The 19,116-nt window shown below is 33.1% G+C and overlaps 1 pseudogene; it reads right to left on the minus strand.

The window, feature by feature from the left end:
• Positions 1 to 1,868: 1,868 nt before the first annotated feature.
• The window catches only part of LOC128192180 (receptor-type tyrosine-protein phosphatase T-like), a 44,169-nt pseudogene continuing 26,921 nt past the window's right edge, over positions 1,869 to 19,116 (minus strand).

A 19,116-nucleotide genomic window follows, 5' to 3' on the forward strand; every position in this document is an offset into this window, starting at 1 on the left:
TTGTTTTGTTTTCCATGAGTATGTCGTGTACATATTTTATCCACAAATGTAAAATTTAAATTTATACATGTAACATCTATAAAGATAACAAAAGATTACATTATTGGGTTTGCAATCGTGAGCTGACAATTAATTGAAAACTTTCTCCCAGTATATGCATGCTTTCCAGTTTCGCCATACACCATACAATTATGGAGTACTTGATTTAAGATTAAGAATAAATTTCAAAAACGTTTAATGTACTCTTTCAATATTATCTATAAGATGTCGTAGAATACAGTAATATTAGGTTAATGACTTGTTAAACAGATCGTACTGACAATTAATTGACATTGTATTTCTGCTATAATTTATTTTAACAATTGAAATATACAATATTATATTTAATGATGTATATTTTAATCGACCTTCATTTCACATCGTGTGCATTCATTTGCTTGGTTTCTATTATTAGAAATTTTATAGAGTGTAAATTAGCATGAGAATGTAGAGTTGAATTTTTTTCAAATGTATAAATTTTCATTTTCTGGGTCAGAATTTTCTTGTACGTATTCATATATTCTTCCTTTAAAATAATTGTTAAAAGATTCAGGTCTTTCAGTAATTGGCATGATTCGGAAAAATAATGAAATCTTGGCAATTTTCTCATGCGCTCTATGTTTTCTAAAAGAAAAACTGCTTGAATTTTAAAACAAGCTGTTTTATGCTAAAAATGCAATAATGGCGGGAAAAGGTTGTCTTTCAATGCCATATTTCTAAATTGTGGGCACTTGAATCAAAATGAACATTACGTAAAAACATCACATATATCTGTACAAAGAAAACAAAGAATAACAGTAAAATGATGATATTCGATTCATTTTAGGGAGCCATTTTTGGCCCATACATGTACCATATATAGTCCTTTGCATTTTAAAGTGTCAAATTTACACTTAAACCTGTAAAATTTACACTTAAATGTGTAAAATTTTACAGATTAAAGTGTTATATTTACAGATTAAAGTGTGAAATTTATAGATTAAAGTGTGAATTTTAAAGATTAAAGTGTGGAAAATAAAAATATGTCAAGTTCATATGTGGCCCTAATACGCCTCCGTAGTAATGTCATATTTTAGGGATTGCAATTGATCCACGAAATTTAATGTTCATTCATTTTTAACGTACCCTAGGCTTTAACTTCAATCAATTTCATTTTTTATATCCTAATTTTCAATTCATTTTTTATACATGGTCCCATAAAAGTGTGTGTGTGTGTGGGGGGGGGGGGGGGGAACTCCATTTTCATTCAAATTTTTGTATGTAAATTTAAGAAAGAACTTTGCTGCGCAGAAAAGTGGAGGTGGGGGGGGGGCAGGCCCCCCGCCCCCCCCCCCCCCCCCCCCTTGATGCTACAAGTACGTGCCTGGCAAGTACATTTATAGGGAATTGCGGTGGATCCATAGCTGTGATATGTCGGTGTTCGTATTCAAAAAGTCGGCTTTAAAAAATATTTTTACAAGAAATGTTCTTTTTGGCGTAAAAAAAAGTAAAATCTTAAATTAATATTAAAACTTGAGTCTAATCTTTCTGTTTTTAAGAACTACATATAGCTATTTAGCTCTATTTTTAAAGAGTATTATTAATTATAAGTATCCTGCATAATAGGATCATCTCCTATACTCTTCTTCCATAAAAAGCCTAGAAATGCGATTTGTTTTTTAGTTTTTTTAGAATTATATATAATTCAGCAATACGTACGTGCATGTTATGAACTTTTAAAAATCAATCAAAGAATAGACGACAGTGGTATCCGACACATCGCGATTTATTTGTTGATGAGAGAACATCTTTTTAACTTTAAAGAATATTGTCATATTGCAGTTTTTAATATTTTGAAGTAAAGATTTAACATTTCTATTCGGTTCATATATAGACTAATAGATACAGCTAACAAAGTATCAACCTTTGGAACGCGTGGTCAGAAAAACAAGGTTTTCACCAGAAACCCGTAATTTATTGCAATTTTTCTCAATTTATGTCTAGATGTGATTATTTCTCTCTTAAAAACAAATACATAATAAACACACATTTCTGTACACAGTCTCTGATGTTGTTTCAATGTTCTACTTATTGCTGTACACATCCTTTTGATTGCTGTACACAGTCTCTGATGCTTTTTCTACGTAATCACGCAACGTCTTATACACCAAGGAATACTCCTCCTGTCAATGGGAATAAGAAAATATAAAACTAAAGATAGAATATACAAACAAACGACCACACAGACATGTTTTGGTTTGATATTTTTTCATTTATATTGCGTTCGTATATCTCTTAAAGCGTCATCACATGGATGAATTATTATACCCACACTTTCTAAAGAAAGTTCGGGTATATTGTTGTTACCCTGTTCCGTCCGTCCGTCCGTCCGTCTGTCTGTCCGTCCGTCCGTCCGTCTGTCTGTCACGTTTTACTTTCTCAAACTGCTCTTATAAACCAGCAAACTGAACTCTTGGTGTTTGATTTAGGGCATCATGTTGTTTTGTAAAAAGGTTTCAAAAATTCTCTGTTAGTCCTGGGGGTCAAATAATTGGTAAAAAATGACGTTTTTTCACAAAAAACCTTCTTCCTCGAACTCCTCCTACATTTTCAACAGTAGACAAATCATCTTTTGGAATATGTTTTAGGGTATCCTATAGATGCGCAATAAGGTTTCGGAATTTTCAATTTTGTCCTGGGGGTCATTTAATGGCTAAAAAATGACGTTTTTTTTTTTTTTTTACAAAAAAACTGGTTTAAAAAACGTCATTTTTTTTTGGCAGTAGCCAAATGATCTTCTAGAATATGATTGGGGGTGTCATATTGAGGCGTGATCAGGTTCCAGAATTTTTTTTTTTATTTAAGGGGATCAGTGGGCAACAAAAAATGACGTTTTTTGGCAAAAAAAATATGGTTCCCAGAACTCCTCTTACAACTTTTAGAGTAGCTACGTCATCTCTTGGGATATAATTGGGGCTGTCCTATAGATGTGCAATAAGGTTTTAAAAATTTAAATTTCATCCAGGGAGTCAAATAGTAGCAGAAAATTGACGTTTATCACTAAAAAAAACAAACATTGATCCAAGAGCTCCTCTTATGATTTAATGGATAGACAATCATATCTTGGGATATGATAGGGACTGTTCTATAGATGTGCAGTAAGGTTTTCAAAATTTAAATTTCATCCAGGGAGTCAAAAAGTAGCAGAAAATTGACGTTTATCACTTCAAAAAAACATAGATCCTAGAACTCCTTTTATGATTTAATGGATAGACACATGATATCTTGGGATATGATAGGAACGGTTCCATAGATGTGCATTACGGTTTTGAAAAATTAAATTTAACCCTGATGCCCATTACCTACCGGTACATACCTTTTGATGCCCTTTAAGGATCAAGAATTTGGTTTAGGGGTGGGGATCTCAACCGTTTTCGAGATATTCGTGCACTTCCTGTTCAAGGGGGGTCATGACCACCCCCGGGGCCCATGACCTACATACCGTTTGATGCCCCTTGACACAAGGAACAAGAATATATATGGTTTAAGGGTGGGGATCTCAACTGTTTTGAAGATATTAAGGGACTTGCTGTTTGAGGGGGTCAGGACCACCCACAGGGCCCATGACCTACATTACATTTGATGCCCCTTGACATCAGAAACATGAATATATATGGTTAAGGGGTCATGATTATAACAGTTTCTGAGATTTATGGTAATTTCAAATTCCTGGGGGGTGGGGATGACCCCAGGGGTCAGATCCAATAAACCCTATATATTGCCAGTAACAGTCAATATATGATTATGAAAACCCTATATTATTATCTTTGTCCGTTTTCAAGTTACCATTTACAATAGAGTCTACGATTCTTCCTACAAGGTTCAATGTTAGACCCCACACCCTTTTGACACCCACTCCCCCCCCTCCCCCGAAAAGTGGTTGTCTAACCCAAAATGAGAAAAATCAAACCAGGGTGCACAACTAGATATGCAGGCCTATCATATCCTAGAGTTTTGTACAATTCTGTTCAGCCATCTCTGAGACACAAGTTCAGAGCAGGAAAGAAGAAAAAGAAGATGAAGAATAATAATACATGTACCGTATTAAGAACCGTACAAAAACAATAAGTCTCCAAATTTCATTCGTGAGACTTTATAATAAAGATTAAATAGAGATATAGGATCATCAAACATCAATAATTTAAAGATAATTGACAATTTCTGATTCTAAGGGGGTCAGGATGACCCCTTAGGGTCATGACTTACATGCCATAATGATCTGATGCGCCTGCATGACCTAAGGAGGAATAATATCTTTGGATTAAGGTGGGGATCTCAATGGTTTTTATGATATTTAATAATTTCAGGAAGAGCACTTGGGATCATGACCTACATACCATCTTAAATGCCTTGAACAAAGAAACAATAATATAATATGTACATGCTATATGATTCAATTTAAGAACCCAAATATAGATCAATCATCTGTTTTGTAATACTTCCTAATATGTATATATACATGTACATGTATTAGTTTGTGTTTTGTTCTATACTATTCATGTTCATGACTGTAGTATGGCTTAGTCTTATTTAAAATTACATTAAGAAATTGTCAAATATATGACTTGGAACCCCCACTCCCAAACAAACTCAAATATAAACTGTTCTCCCCCCCCCCCACCCCTTGTCGAATGATCTATTAAAATCAAAATATAATTTGGGTGTCTAAAAACTTTTATAAACTGGTAAAAAATGTTATTCTTAAAAATAATTATATTACACCTGGCATAATTGACAAATGATCTATTGAGATGTGATCAGAGTTCATATTTCTACCTTGAGATCAATAAGTAGTATTCATTGACAAGTTAAAATAAATAACAATAAATGATTCAAATTATAAATGTTTATACTCCACATTCACCCCCCCCCCCCCCCCATCTAACCTGGTTATAAAGATTCAGTCTTCTTAATACATTCTTACATGTGTACAGTAGCAAATTTTAAATCATTTCTTGATTGCTTTTTCTCTCGTGATTCACATTAACATTTTGGAAATTGCTTAATTCAATTTTTAAGATTTATAAACAAAATGTTATATGCATCACTTCCATGTGTATTCGCCTATTTGGGGCAATTGTAAAGTCTCCTAAACAAAGCAGTGACATCATTAGGCTAGTATTTACCCACATGGATCATATGGATAAGATAAAATACATTATTATTTCTAGTTCTAAAATGTCAGGGTGTCTCCAAGGGGGCATAATCTACATAAAATTTTACGCACAATGACACAAAGAGCAGAAATAAATTATATGGTTTAGGGATCAGGATCTCAGATCTCAGAAGTTTACAGTGTATCATATCATTTCCTATTTCATAGAGGCGGGGGGGGTTAAAGACAACACCTGGGGGTCATTAATGTACTTTACACCATTTGCTGCATCATAATGACATTAGAAGACATTTTTATTTTCCTGTTTCGTGGGGTCAGAACAGTCCCATAAGGTCATGACCTACATTGTATTTGATGCATTATAATACATTAAGAAAGAAATACTCCTTCCTTCCTATTATAACTCATATAAAAATGATAAGTGTCTACACCTTCTTACATGTAATACAACAAATTTAATAAGAAATTGTTTATACAGGGTCAATATGGGGTCAACTCAATAGTGCATGCAGTCTGACAAATGAAAAAAAATAATTTAAATTGCAACTAAAATGACAGAATCTTTACAAATGCGATAGGATAGGTAACGATGATAAGCTTATTTAAATATTAAACGATGATGATACAGTATGCTGTCAAAGGGAGATCACATTTAGAAAGTGAAAGTAGAACTTAAATATATGTATGCTGGCATCTCATTATATTGTGCTACTGCTACTACATGTATTATGCTTACCTAACATCATAATGATAATCCAATTAAAACACAATAATGAATTCCTTTAGCTGATCTTAAATAATCCTTTTCTGCATACGGAAAACACAGACAAATTTTATACACATGCATAATTATAGCCTATATTAAAATATTTTAATACTTTTCTAAATATAGCCTCGTTATTTAGAATGAAATCACATGTGTCCACGAACTTTTTGGACAACCCTTGTATGTATGGGTGTTGTTAAAACGCGGAACGGAAAACGGAACGGAAAGCAGAACGAAATGGAAAATATCATCACGTTTATCGCTTAAAAAGGGGTATAGACTGGCCAGAAACGATTTACTTTGTATCTTTTATTTATATCTAATGAATGATTATCAACATGTTGTTATCTTATTAATATTCATATGAATGTCTATCAATTATAGCATTGTATTCATTTGGCTTTAGTTGAGTACGGAAACGGAAAAATCAAATGTATACGAATTGTGAAACATTAACATGATTAAACGAGCAAATTAGCTATAACTTTTTACTTATTTTTCTTATATGGTATTGCTGGCATATCAGCGTAACGTACGCAGTTAGTGAAAGCGTTTTATGCTTGTTTTGAGTATTTTTATATTTCAAATATGATGTACATGACATTGTATATATACTTACATCAAAATTGAATTTTCGGTGTTCTAGAATCTAGACGATCTTTTATCATACAGACGATACAGTATCATTGAGATGGAAGAAAAAAACCGTAGGACTGACGACATTAAAAATTAAAATACAGTAAACATTAAAATACCCGGTAATTTGTGAAACTAGTAATTTGTGAAACTAGTATTTTTAGCAATGCAATTTTGTTTACGTTTGCATTACTAAGCAGTTGTTTATTCCAGCAGCTATATACATATGATCCGAATAGAGAGCTCTAGACGTTACCTGGTTTGATTTTCCGATTATATATTGGGACTATAGTCTGTCGATCCCAAAATATTCATGCAGCACATTTGGACGATTTATAAAGGAAAATGTTGACATCTTTTCTCCATTTGGAAGTCACTCAGAAGACCTTGCACAATTTTTCAACACTATCATCCGGGTCTGTTGAAATGCAAAACCCCGTAGACTTCTTAATTTTCAGCCGTGTATTTATACCAGCTGATAAGCTAGAGAGGGCGTTTTAATGAAAGAATAATGAGAATTTCTAAAAGAGAATTGCTTGAACCCTGAGGTATATATAAATATACAGCAGCAAAAGTGTGAATCGAGGATATTTTGGGACAGAAAATAGTGGTCAATGCATGTACTGTTAATTTTGAGGAAATAAATATTCTTGAATAAATAATCTAATATTGCTAATCTTTCAAAAAATAAATAAAAAGGTACATAAAGTATATCGTTTTAGCATGATTAACAAATCTACGAGGTAAATAACATTAGATAAGATTTTCCGTTTTCCCTTCCGTTCCGCTTTCCATTCCGTTTTCCGTTTCGCGTTTTAGCAACACCCCTGTATATATACACGTGAACCCATCTAATCGAAGAGCTGGGTAAAACTAGTACCCGCTAATGAGACATGCAGACCTGTGTTGTGTACGTAACTTCAGACAAAGATCATTCATTTGTAACATGCATGTATTTTTATGACCTATTCTTCAAATCCACTTGCACTATTTTATTAGGTAAATAACAGCTTTAAGGTGGTGCAGGACACCTGCATATTGTGATGTACATGTATACTTTCTATTGAGATAAACAATAAAGTATATTAAATATTGATTAAATATTTACCCCCCAAATAATGTTGCGCAATGGGTTTGAGCGTTCACATGTCTGTAGGAGCATTGGGGTCCAAGGTGTATTTTTGGTAATTTTACAATTGATATCAATGAATTTTCATGGGGAGGGGGGTCTTCTCTAAATCTGTGCACATGATGTTCATGTAGGCACACAGAAGCAAATCTAAAACCGGCAACCGCTTCGGGGAGGGGGCATAATTTAATTTTTAATTTTGTTTGTAATAATTATATAGACCATTATACTTTCTATGACATAAGATGATAAGATTATTGATTAACTGAAAATTCACTGCAAACAGTTCTACCCCAAATTGCACATAAAGTGCTGCTTATGTCACGATGTGTATTATCATATGGGAAGGGATCTCATCCTTCAATTATGAAAATTATAAATTTTAATTGTATTACCGGAGCTTGCATATAGCCTTCATTTTTAATTAAACTGGTACAAAACAGTGTTATTTAGGGGCAAACACATGGTGCGGGTATTACTGTCTAATGACAGCATCTAGTTTTTTTTATTTATTTATGAAATATCATCGAGTGAAAATAAAACCTAAATATATTCAAACACCGAAACAATACAATACCTGTGTGGAGCAGAATTCTGGTCTCCTTGTCTGTAGTTGTCTGACTGTTGTAAACACGTCAATGTTGTTGTCCATGGTGATTTGTTGTATGGAGTTAAACACAGCACAGAATACTCCGCATAGTGATGCACCATCTCTATTATAAGGGAAAAAAACTCATTACTTATTGCAAATGAAAAGCAACGTTTGTAAAATAATTATGATAGAAAAATGTAGTTACTTGCACATATCAAAATGCTTTTATCCGAACAAAAGAATGTTTTTACTAAGTGGTTCATACTGGTATAAAAAAAGAGTACATTACAGAACACGTGCATAACACAATTATCTTTGTATGTTATGAACTGACACTGCTAGATGATGCGTTTGAAAGTGTTTTAAAAAAATAAATTAAAAAAGGTGCGTATTACTATTATTTATATTCAGTCAAGTTGATTTAACTGTTATCATTATCAGTGATTTGACAGTGGGAAAATTACATACAAAAATAAAAGAACGACGATAAGGCAAGCTAAAACTCTGTTATAAAACATCTCAAAAGCTTCTGTTTTGAATAAAATTACTGTTTTACTTTACTGTAACCCAACCTTTCGTTGTCGTATGGTTATAACAAGACTGTTCTGGAAAAGGCTTGGTCGAGAACATTTGTCGTCGCGAACAAGTTTATCGAAAATAAATCACGAAATAAAGTCGTCGTAAATAAAAGTTGGTCTGTCTGTCTGTCTATCTATCTATCTATCTATCTATCTATCTATCTATCTATCTATCTATCTATCTATCTATCTATCTGTCTTAATTTTTGTACAACAACCAATACTTAGACGGCATCACTTACTTGCTGACTATAGTAATGGGGTTTTCTGTTGAAAGGTTTCGAGTATATGATACTATGCTTCGGAGAAACGATGTGTCTGGATGAGTTCCGGTTGATTTCAGTTGTCCCTTGGGTTCTACAACTACTACTGAATGAGGTGTCTTCTAAAAAAATTAAAATTCTTGGATATGAGTTGTTTTCTTATGATTAAGTGAGGTAAGTATTTGAATATTTGTGAATTAGAGAATAGACAGATACAAGTTACTATTACCTCCCCGTGAATGATGTTGACTGTATTGACCTTGACCTCGGTGTCACTCTCAGATTCATGCTGTACAACAAATGGCGGCACGTCCCTGGAAGACGCTATTTCTGGTAACCATGTCTTAGACTAAAAAGGAGTGAAAACTTGTACTTCCGCAATACGTGTTATATTTGTAAAAAGCCGATCTGTGATTTCTTCTTATATTGTCATTATTGTCCTATTGCATCATGATCATTTTAATCTATATAGCTATATATTTGATGCATACAAATGCTGCGATCAATTCTTTATTTAACGACTACTTTATAGTTATTAATCACATGCATTATGGCTACGTCTTCTATCTCCTGTTGTTGTGTTTCATTGATTTTGATTCAGAATCATTTGAAGTCATCTTGTGGACTAAGTACCCAAATATGTCGTTGATGATGTACTGCCATATTTCTAAACATAAGTAAAATCAAAATGCTATTTGTCTTTTTGACGTTAACTAAATAGCATTGATTACTGAAGCCAAATATCAGAAGTTTTGAAATGTTTATTCATACCCATGTACAAATTGATATGAATTTAAAGAAATATGAGCTGCCATTTTCATGATGAATTTTTTTTCACCGAAAATGTTTTTTTCTACTGAAATGACAAAAATATCATGGTTTTTAAATTTCTTTTCGCATAATGTTTGTGAAAAGGGCCGTTAAGGAGCATTAATTGGAGCGAAATTGAATAATTGTCGTCCTGTACAAAAATTGATAAGGTATATATGTTCCTTAGAAGAGATATATTTCCTCTGACAAAAATTGATGATTTTTCCCAACCTTATTTATCATAAAAGTTAAATTACATGCAGACTTAGCATACTAACAAGTTTTTACAGCAAAATAGAATTCTAAAAAATACAGCTCATATTGCTTTAAAATTATGATAAACCCACCGACTCTATTTCATGTAATGGGTTCATACAGACGACTGTGTCAGATTCATGATCATTGAGAAGGCGCAGGAAGTCCACAGCGTCCTCTGGTGTCGGGTAATGAGTCACTATAAACGCTCTATCTTTCTGTTAAGACTAAAAAAAAAATCAAAGTCATTACATTTAAATAAATTCATAACAACTCTTTTTTCTGATATAATTTTCAAGAAAACTAGCTTTCGTTATGTATCATGGTATATACTTTAAACTGGATTTAACAATTCAAATTTAATGAATCAACCATTAAATAAATAAACAAGCGGATCAAATATATACTAGCGCGCTCTCCCCTCTAAAATCATTAAGTAATTCGACCATTCATTTTTTTTTTAGAAATAATTTAAGAAAGGCGCGTAATGGCGGACTTTGTATTTCTGTACCTGTACAAGTATGGGCAACATTTTTATTGTGGAATTAAAATGTACTCACTGATACGTGAATCGCATTGATGACGTTGCCTCGTTTACCAACAGATGATGTCAGATATAACATGTATTTGTCCACTGGAAAGAAGAAGAATTATGTAATTGACTAATTTTCATAATAAAATGTAATCGAAGTACTGAAGTATTGACGGGAGTTAATTTTATCGATTATTATTTATATTAAAATCAACGATAGGTTATTTTGCTTGGCAAGTAGTATATAATCTGTATTTGAATTACGCAAATTTTTATAATATGAATTCTCGGACTTTTCCGACAAGAATTTCGAGAAAAACCTCTTATGAATCATGTTGTGTAATATCTAAAAATCGAATTGATTTCATCAAATTATGTATCGGTATTCAAAATATTTCAAATATTGTATGGATTCAACCAATAATGAACTCTAGTCTCGTTCAATCAGATGCTCGGCTGTCTCCGTTAATCTCCGACAAGTAAGAGATACCAGGTCACGTGATAGATTGATGATGCGACCTCTAAATATAGACTGACTCTCTGCTTGTCGGAGATGTAGGGAGACAGCCGATGGTTGAACGAGACTATATTGAACTCTGGCGTAGGCAGACAGCAAAAAACTTCAAAATTGTTCGTACTATTTAAAATCTGACTATTTCCAAGGTATTTATAAACAAGTTGCTGTCCTTTAAAAAAGGACTACAATACGTGGACCATTTGCATGTGTTTCCAACGAAAACGTGAAAGCCTTAAGATTATCAGAGATTCCACCGACTCTAGCCCTCTGCTTTTAACCACTAAATTTGTACGTTGTATTACGTATATCGCATAGCCCCCTAACTCCGTCACTACCCCAACTCCGTCACTTTCGGGAAACTCCTCGCCATTTAAAATCAAGTGCGGTTATGATGTCATTTTTTGAATGTCAAAAAACTTCAATCAAATGTCAACAATTTACAACGGTTAAATTTAAGAATGTGTTCAAACATAACAAAATTACACCTTGTTCATTTAATGCAACGATAATTGCGCGAAATCAGCTAACACTTTTCCATGGGTGCACTAAAACAACGATATATATTTCTGACATGCGGGCCCATTCGATGATTTACGGTGTTCAGTCATTTTAAGTGAGGTCAAGATGAAACATTTCACATGTAATTTATTTTTTATTAAGGTTATTAATACATTTTTTTCAGTCCGCAATAGCATTCATGCACTACACATGATGATAACGTCAAATCGCTCATGCCGTAATTTTTGCCTTATACAGGGTTACAGATATATACGGTATGTCGGTATTTAGAATATGCAAAATTTATTAAAAATGTAATTAATAAATAATGTTATCATCAATATATTCATTATTGATATGATATTTTTGAAATATGTAATAAGGACGGAAATCAAACGGCTTCCATACATTCTGAAAAGGTCATTGTGATTGTTGTTACAAGGACCCATTTTTTAATTCTGGCGATCATTTCACTTTGATGAAATTAAATACAATTTAAATTGTATACACCGATTTTACTTATTTTAACTTGGCCTATATACAAGTTGAGTTTAAATTAAATTGTTAATGTGTCTTCATTCCCTGGTGTATCATAGGTCATGTAGGTGACGGAGTTAGGTTCATAAACTATGATAGCACGTGTGATAAACGTCGTATTCAGAGGGCTCAATTGAATAATAATGAAAATATTTTTGTTAATAATTTTATAAATCATAACGTTTCAGATTATATTTAGAGATTGCAAATGATAAAAACCGCAAAAAATAAATTGCAGAGAAACGCGGAATGTTTTCGACTTATGGTGACGGACTTTGGGTACTCGGGGATACATGTATGTATAGCCCTGACTTTTTATCTCAGAATTTAAAGGATTCATACTTCTAAAATAATGTTGATCTATCTATGAATCAAGTTTGCATGTATAGTATCAGGCATTCGGTGAATTCTACTATTTGCGCACACATTACGATTCGCACTACTTTGTTAACTATGCAGTGACAGCTTTGTGTAAATTAAAAATTTCATATTTTGATGCATTTTTCTTGAGATTCAAACTTTTATAGTGACATAATTATTCAGTCATACTTAAATGCTTAAAAAACTTAATCGGGAAGTTCTCTAGCCTCGACTACCTTAAATATATATTTAAGTTACATGTGTATTCGGAAAACAACAAAACATTGCAAATTATGCTATTTGATGCATGTTGTAGTTTCGGCATAACATCAACTTATTTCATAATACTGATAGTTCATATTACATGCCAATCATTTCTTGAAAAGGAATACTTTGTTTCTGTACTATTTACCGACAACTTTACAATTACAGCGCCTTTGAACTTTTGTGTGCATATGGCACGGAATCCCGATCCCGGTTCAGATAAACGTGTTAGCCTGGTTCCCTGAGCTACCCATTACGCACAGGAACCAAGCTAGCTCATGCGCAGGCTGAATTTTCCCCATAGCATCCGGTTTAACATCGCTTATATATTTTCTGCGTGGACCTCAGGGTCCACGCAATAAGTTTCCTTTAAAAAAATGATTCAGCGTACATAACATCGAATTTATCGATTATGTTCAAGAACTAAGTCTTGTCAGCGGTGATGATTTGTGCCTAGGTCCAAACACTGTTTCAGTTTCGGTTTGCCAGAGTAACTGCATTGGAGAGTTGATTAAAATCAACTCCCAAAAATAATTTCAGCTAATGTGTATAACCAATCTAATCTGGAACGTAGGTAATGAATAGTGAATTCTTAAAATGAACACACCTATTAACATCCAATCAAATCACTGTGAATCAATTTTCAATAGCAATAGTTACTTAAATTTCACATATCAACTATGTCAAGTACTTTTATAATTTCAGAAATTACCACTTTCTGTGTGTTTATTTTGATTCAGAGTTCTTCGACGCTTTTGACACTTATTTGCTTATGACAGGTATTCGAAATTTGGTATAAATTCTGACGCATGATTAGAACTTCAATTAGTTTTTACAAATGAAACATTTCATTTTTTGGGTTTGTTAATAATTGTGAGTACTAGGCAAATTGTACTGACATGGTAAAACATTGTTTCCTCTTTTATTGTCTAAATGCTGTCTGGAATTCTTGAAATGAGCACGTGTGTATACTGGTCGAATTTCCATCAGTTTCTGCAAGAAAAAAAATGAATAAATTTTTCATCTCTAAACTTAAGCAAATATCATGGGAATCCTTACATGTTTTTTTATTTAGCTGTGTTCACGTTTTACCTGAAACTCCTTCCTGACGCCTGTTTGGTTAGCTGGGTGATCCCCGGTCAGTGTTTCCATTTTCTTAGTAAAATCAGGAAGACTTTGTGTTTCCATAGAAGCTTTGAATTTTTCGTTCAACGCCAGAAATATCGTCATATACTGTTCCTATAACAAAAGTTCCGAATCAAATATATTTACAGTAAAACACGGTTACAGCGAACACACTTACAATGAATTGCAGCTTACTGCAAAGTAATTTTCATTCCCCGAGACTTTATTACATGTTGAAAACTTGACGGATATATAACGAATTACGCTTACAACGATGCAGAATCTCCTGCCTCTTTCAAGCGGGAATAACTGTATTCAATTCATTCAAAAAGTACTAAATGTCTTTTGAAGGTCTTATTGGTTTAGTATATATATATTATGGTAATCACTGTACACAATGAGTAAATATTCCGACAGACTTACATATGTTTGGACCATGTTCATTCTGTTTGTCCTCATGATCTTTACGTACTCCGCTACATTGATTTTACCGGACGCTTTACCAGCCTTGTACAGAGCATCCAGCGCAATGTACATTCCTGTTCGACCTATTCCTGCGCTGCAATTGCATATCACTTTCAGTTAAAGTAGACAATTTAAAAGCTAATATTCTTTTATTTTTGATAATAGATTTTACCATTTTCCTTGTATTTGCTGAGGTTTGGTTTCAATTTTTTGTTATTTTACGGTCATCTAACTACAATTCATTTGTTGATGATGAAAATTTAGTTTCTACATTACCTGACTCATGACAATGTTAATCTGCAAAATTGGATTGTATTTTAACAGAAAACGGTCTATGCATGTATACACGATCTTACCTGCAGTGTACCAGTATTGGTGAGTTATTCCTACTTGTCCTTGTTCTCATCTCGTGACTATGGAAAACAACCAATGAAAGAGGATCCGGGGTACCATGGTCAGGCCACGCGGTGTAGTGATATTGCATAACAGTGCGTGATTTTTTTTGCTGATAATGGAGGAGAAATAAAAAAAAATTACACTGCAAAAAATGCGTAAAACGAATTTTATTATTCTCTCACTTTTTTATTAACAACATACATGTATGTCTTTTTGGTTCCTTCTTAAACAATATACTGTATGTGATAGCTTGATACAATTTAGCATAAAATTCGTTTTATACACTCTATTATTTGAAGATTTTTCCTGTATATTCTTCGATTCCTGTTGTGCCCTTTGGAACACTACATGACGTAATTATTATACATTTATACAAATATGCAGAATGATTATAATAGAGCACATAACAAGATCTTTCGTGGTCTGATGTAGTCGTTTGAATCTCAGTAATGGAAGCAAGCGGAAGACGTTTGACATTATATGTATTAGGGCATGTATAATTTTGATCGACTTTACATTTCTGGCCTAAACTTACATGTATCTAGTCCATGTGGGTCAGAGTCAAAATTTAGTGACGTCGACACTTAGGAACACTGTGCCGGATAATTATGCCAGTGCCAAAGTGGCATTTTTCACCCGTTTAAGCTGCATATCCCGAAAAATTCAAATATGCCATATGATAGACCATAAAGAGTTAACAACCACCTTTGTTATCATTGTATCTCACCTGTCAGGTGAAATATTTACCTTTCAAAAAAAATTCCTATAGGAAAATAATTTTTCCCATACGAAAAACAATATTCCTATAGGTAATCTAAAATTTCCAATCGGAATACAAGAATTTCCTGTAGGAATTTCAATTCCGATAGGATTTGATAAAATCCGATAGGAAAACTTAATATCCTATAGGAAAACTACATGTCTTAATCAAATTCCTACATGAAATAACATTCTCCTATAGGAAATATAATTCGTATCAGACTTTTTAAAAATGCTATAGGATTGTCAATATTTCCTCTAGGAGAATCAATACTCCTATGGAAATTATCATTTCCGATTGGATATTAATTTTTAAAGGTAAATATCTCACCTGTCAGGTGAAACACACTTAAAACAAAAGTGGTTATATACTCTCTAGACAATGGTCTATCATTTGGTATATATGAATTTTTCCGGAACTTTATCTTAAGCGGGTACAAAAATGCCACCTTGGCACTGGCATAATTATCCGGCACAGTGTTTAAGGTTTAACTATCGCATCAGATAAAGCCGTTGATTGGTTAAAAAGAACAATCAAACAACCAGCAGTAAATTACCATTTATTCTAATTAGTAGCTGACGAACGATTACTAGTGTAGTCAATGGAGTCTGGTAGTTCTAGATTTTAAGAGATGTCATTAAATCTCCATAGCCACGACGTCATTGGCTTTTTTACTACAACGTTAACGTTCCAAGGTTGTCAACGCCCGAGAAATATTAAAAGGGGCGGTATGGCTGAAAGCTGTCAATATTAGAGCCTTTGTTACGTATCCAAACTCGACTACTATTAAAGCATTGTACATTTACAACACAGCACAATTATAGAAGTATGATATTACCTGCTTGTGCGAAACTGATAGTTTTCTTATGACGTAAAAGGCGTATTGTTTTTCCTCCTTATTCTTGATGACGATATTTCCGTGACGTCTTGCTTTCATTTTTCCAGGCCAGTATTGAAAACATTTCACCTGATTGTAATTTCATGCATGCAAGTTAAGTCTTTCATAAAATGCGGATTTCGGCAAAATAATTACTATTCAATTGATTATACTTCTACAAACGTTAAATATCACAAAAACACGAAATACTTCAACCAAATTTAATTGTTTGTCTCAAATTTACCGACCTTTACTCCTTCTTTTAAGTTGGTCAACATCACAATTTGTGTGACATTTTCTTGCCAGATCATTGTCCAAAAATCATCCAGTGTGTTCTGTTTAGGACCTTTATAACAAGACGTGATTGTGAAAGATTTTTACCGTATATCTTTAAAATATTTCTATACACAAGATGAATGACCATCTTTAAGTCCTCCTTAAAGATAGCTTAAAGGTGTTTAAAGGTAGCTTAAAGACGATCTTTAAGCCACCTTTAAGCTATATGTGTTGCTTAAAGGTGGCTTAAAGAAAGCGTAAAGATGGCTTAAAGGCAGCTTAAAGACTATCTTTAAGCCACCTTTAAGCCACCTTTAAGGACAACTTATAGGTCCTTAATGTCCAAACTTCTTTAAGCCACCTTTAAGCCATTAAAACAAATTAATTCAATATTGTGCTTAATTTACCAACAAAATGTATTAACTATATGAAAGAAAATGTATTAAAACGGGTTTTGTTCTAGAAAACAAGAGGCCCATGGGTCCACATCGCTCACCTGAGCAACAATGGGCGTTCAAAAGATATTGTGCCATATGGTCCCTCGGTAGAATAACAAAAAATAGATATTGTAAAGTATTCGAATTTTACATTTATTTTTGCATACACGTAATCTTTGACATTGTACCTTCGTGAAATACTATTTTTACCAGAATAAGAAAATCCCACGCACGATATAAAACTAAACATTTGGTAGCGGTACACTGTTAAGTTGTTAACTTCCAATTCCCTATATTTTCGTTCTGCCACCCCCCTCCCACACACACACACACAATTTGTAAAGCGATCGAAATATATGAGAGCATATAGGTACATTTTTTTCATCAACTACTTATTAGTTATTGTATTTTCAAAAAAAAATATAATAGTTATTGTTTTTTATTTAAAAAATCCTGCATGTATAGATGTGAAAAAGAAAATTGTACCTCAATGTGCTCAATTCCTCAAATTAAAAAAATTCAACAATTTAATTTGTCTTCTCCATTATAAATCAATTGACTGTTATTTACCTCGCGTACAAACCAGGATAATTTTCCGCTGTGATATTTTCTTAAGAATAGCAATAATTACTTTATTCCCGCAACAGAAATGTGTCAGAACTATGGAAACTGTTTTAAAGATGTCGTTTTTATTTACTCGTGTCTGAAAAACTGTCAAAATTGATGTAGATTTCACATTATTTATTGTATAAAGAGGGGGCCCCAGAGAGTAGGTATATACAGAATATCATTCTTTTATTTTGGTCGTACAAGTATTTAACATACTCTAATTCATATAGAATTTCTAATGTTCAATCAAAATTTCAGCGTCAATCGTAGAAATATAAGCAAGATACAGAGCTCACAGTTCGCCTAGGTTTGAGTCATATTTTGTTCACATGAGTTTATTACATTCAGCTTAAGATTTTTAACTTGGTATTTCCTATTCAGCATTTAAAATGGAAAAAAAAGAATGGCCTAAGATTTTCAATTCTTTTATTCACTCAAGACCAGTTCACTAGTATTTGAGGTTCAAAACAACAATTATGTTAATAATTGTATTTATGTGTTGAATGCTATAATTTTATTTGCTTATTTATTGTATTTTTCATGTTTATGTTTGATTAGATAAGTTGCATTTCTTTCCCAGGCCTTGTAGTGGTCGTTGGCCATATTATGTAATTTCCCTGCAGTGGTCACTGTCCATGTCTATTTTTAGCCCAAATTCTTAGTCTAAAAACCTCCCAGTGACCTATCATGTAATTGATAAAAATCCAATGGTGAAATTCTCCCCAAATTTAATTTAATAGCCAATCAAATTAAGCGATACGGTAACGTGGTTTGATGCGGTCAGTATCTGACCGGTGAGATTAGGGTCATTCTGTCTTCATCTCTGATAGTGATAGCACGAGTAATGTTTTGATACAGTAAGTTTTGAAACGCAGTTTCTAGTTTTTTGTTGTATGCGATATCGCATGATTATTTGTGCTGGTTCCGGTTGGGGTACAATATGTAAACAATGAGTATTTTAAATGTGTGCGTGATTGGACATTCTTACATCAGAAGATTAAGAGATTATGGTATGCAGACAGAAACAGACAATCTAAATTTGGACCCTGAAGTGTTTAAAGTATCATTTAGAGGAAAAGGCGGTTTGAGATAATCATTAAGCAAGCGTGTCTTCAGATCGGAGATTCTGCATTTTGACTCAATTCCCGATGTGGTGTTTTTACAGATTGGTGAAAATGATATCTGTGAAAATACAAACAGTGAGAAATTAGCTAGGGATATTATATCTGTGGGACAGTAT

The sequence above is a fragment of the Crassostrea angulata genome, chromosome 7, assembly GCF_025612915.1.
Source record: "Crassostrea angulata isolate pt1a10 chromosome 7, ASM2561291v2, whole genome shotgun sequence".
NCBI classification, from domain to species: domain Eukaryota; kingdom Metazoa; phylum Mollusca; class Bivalvia; order Ostreida; family Ostreidae; genus Magallana; species Magallana angulata.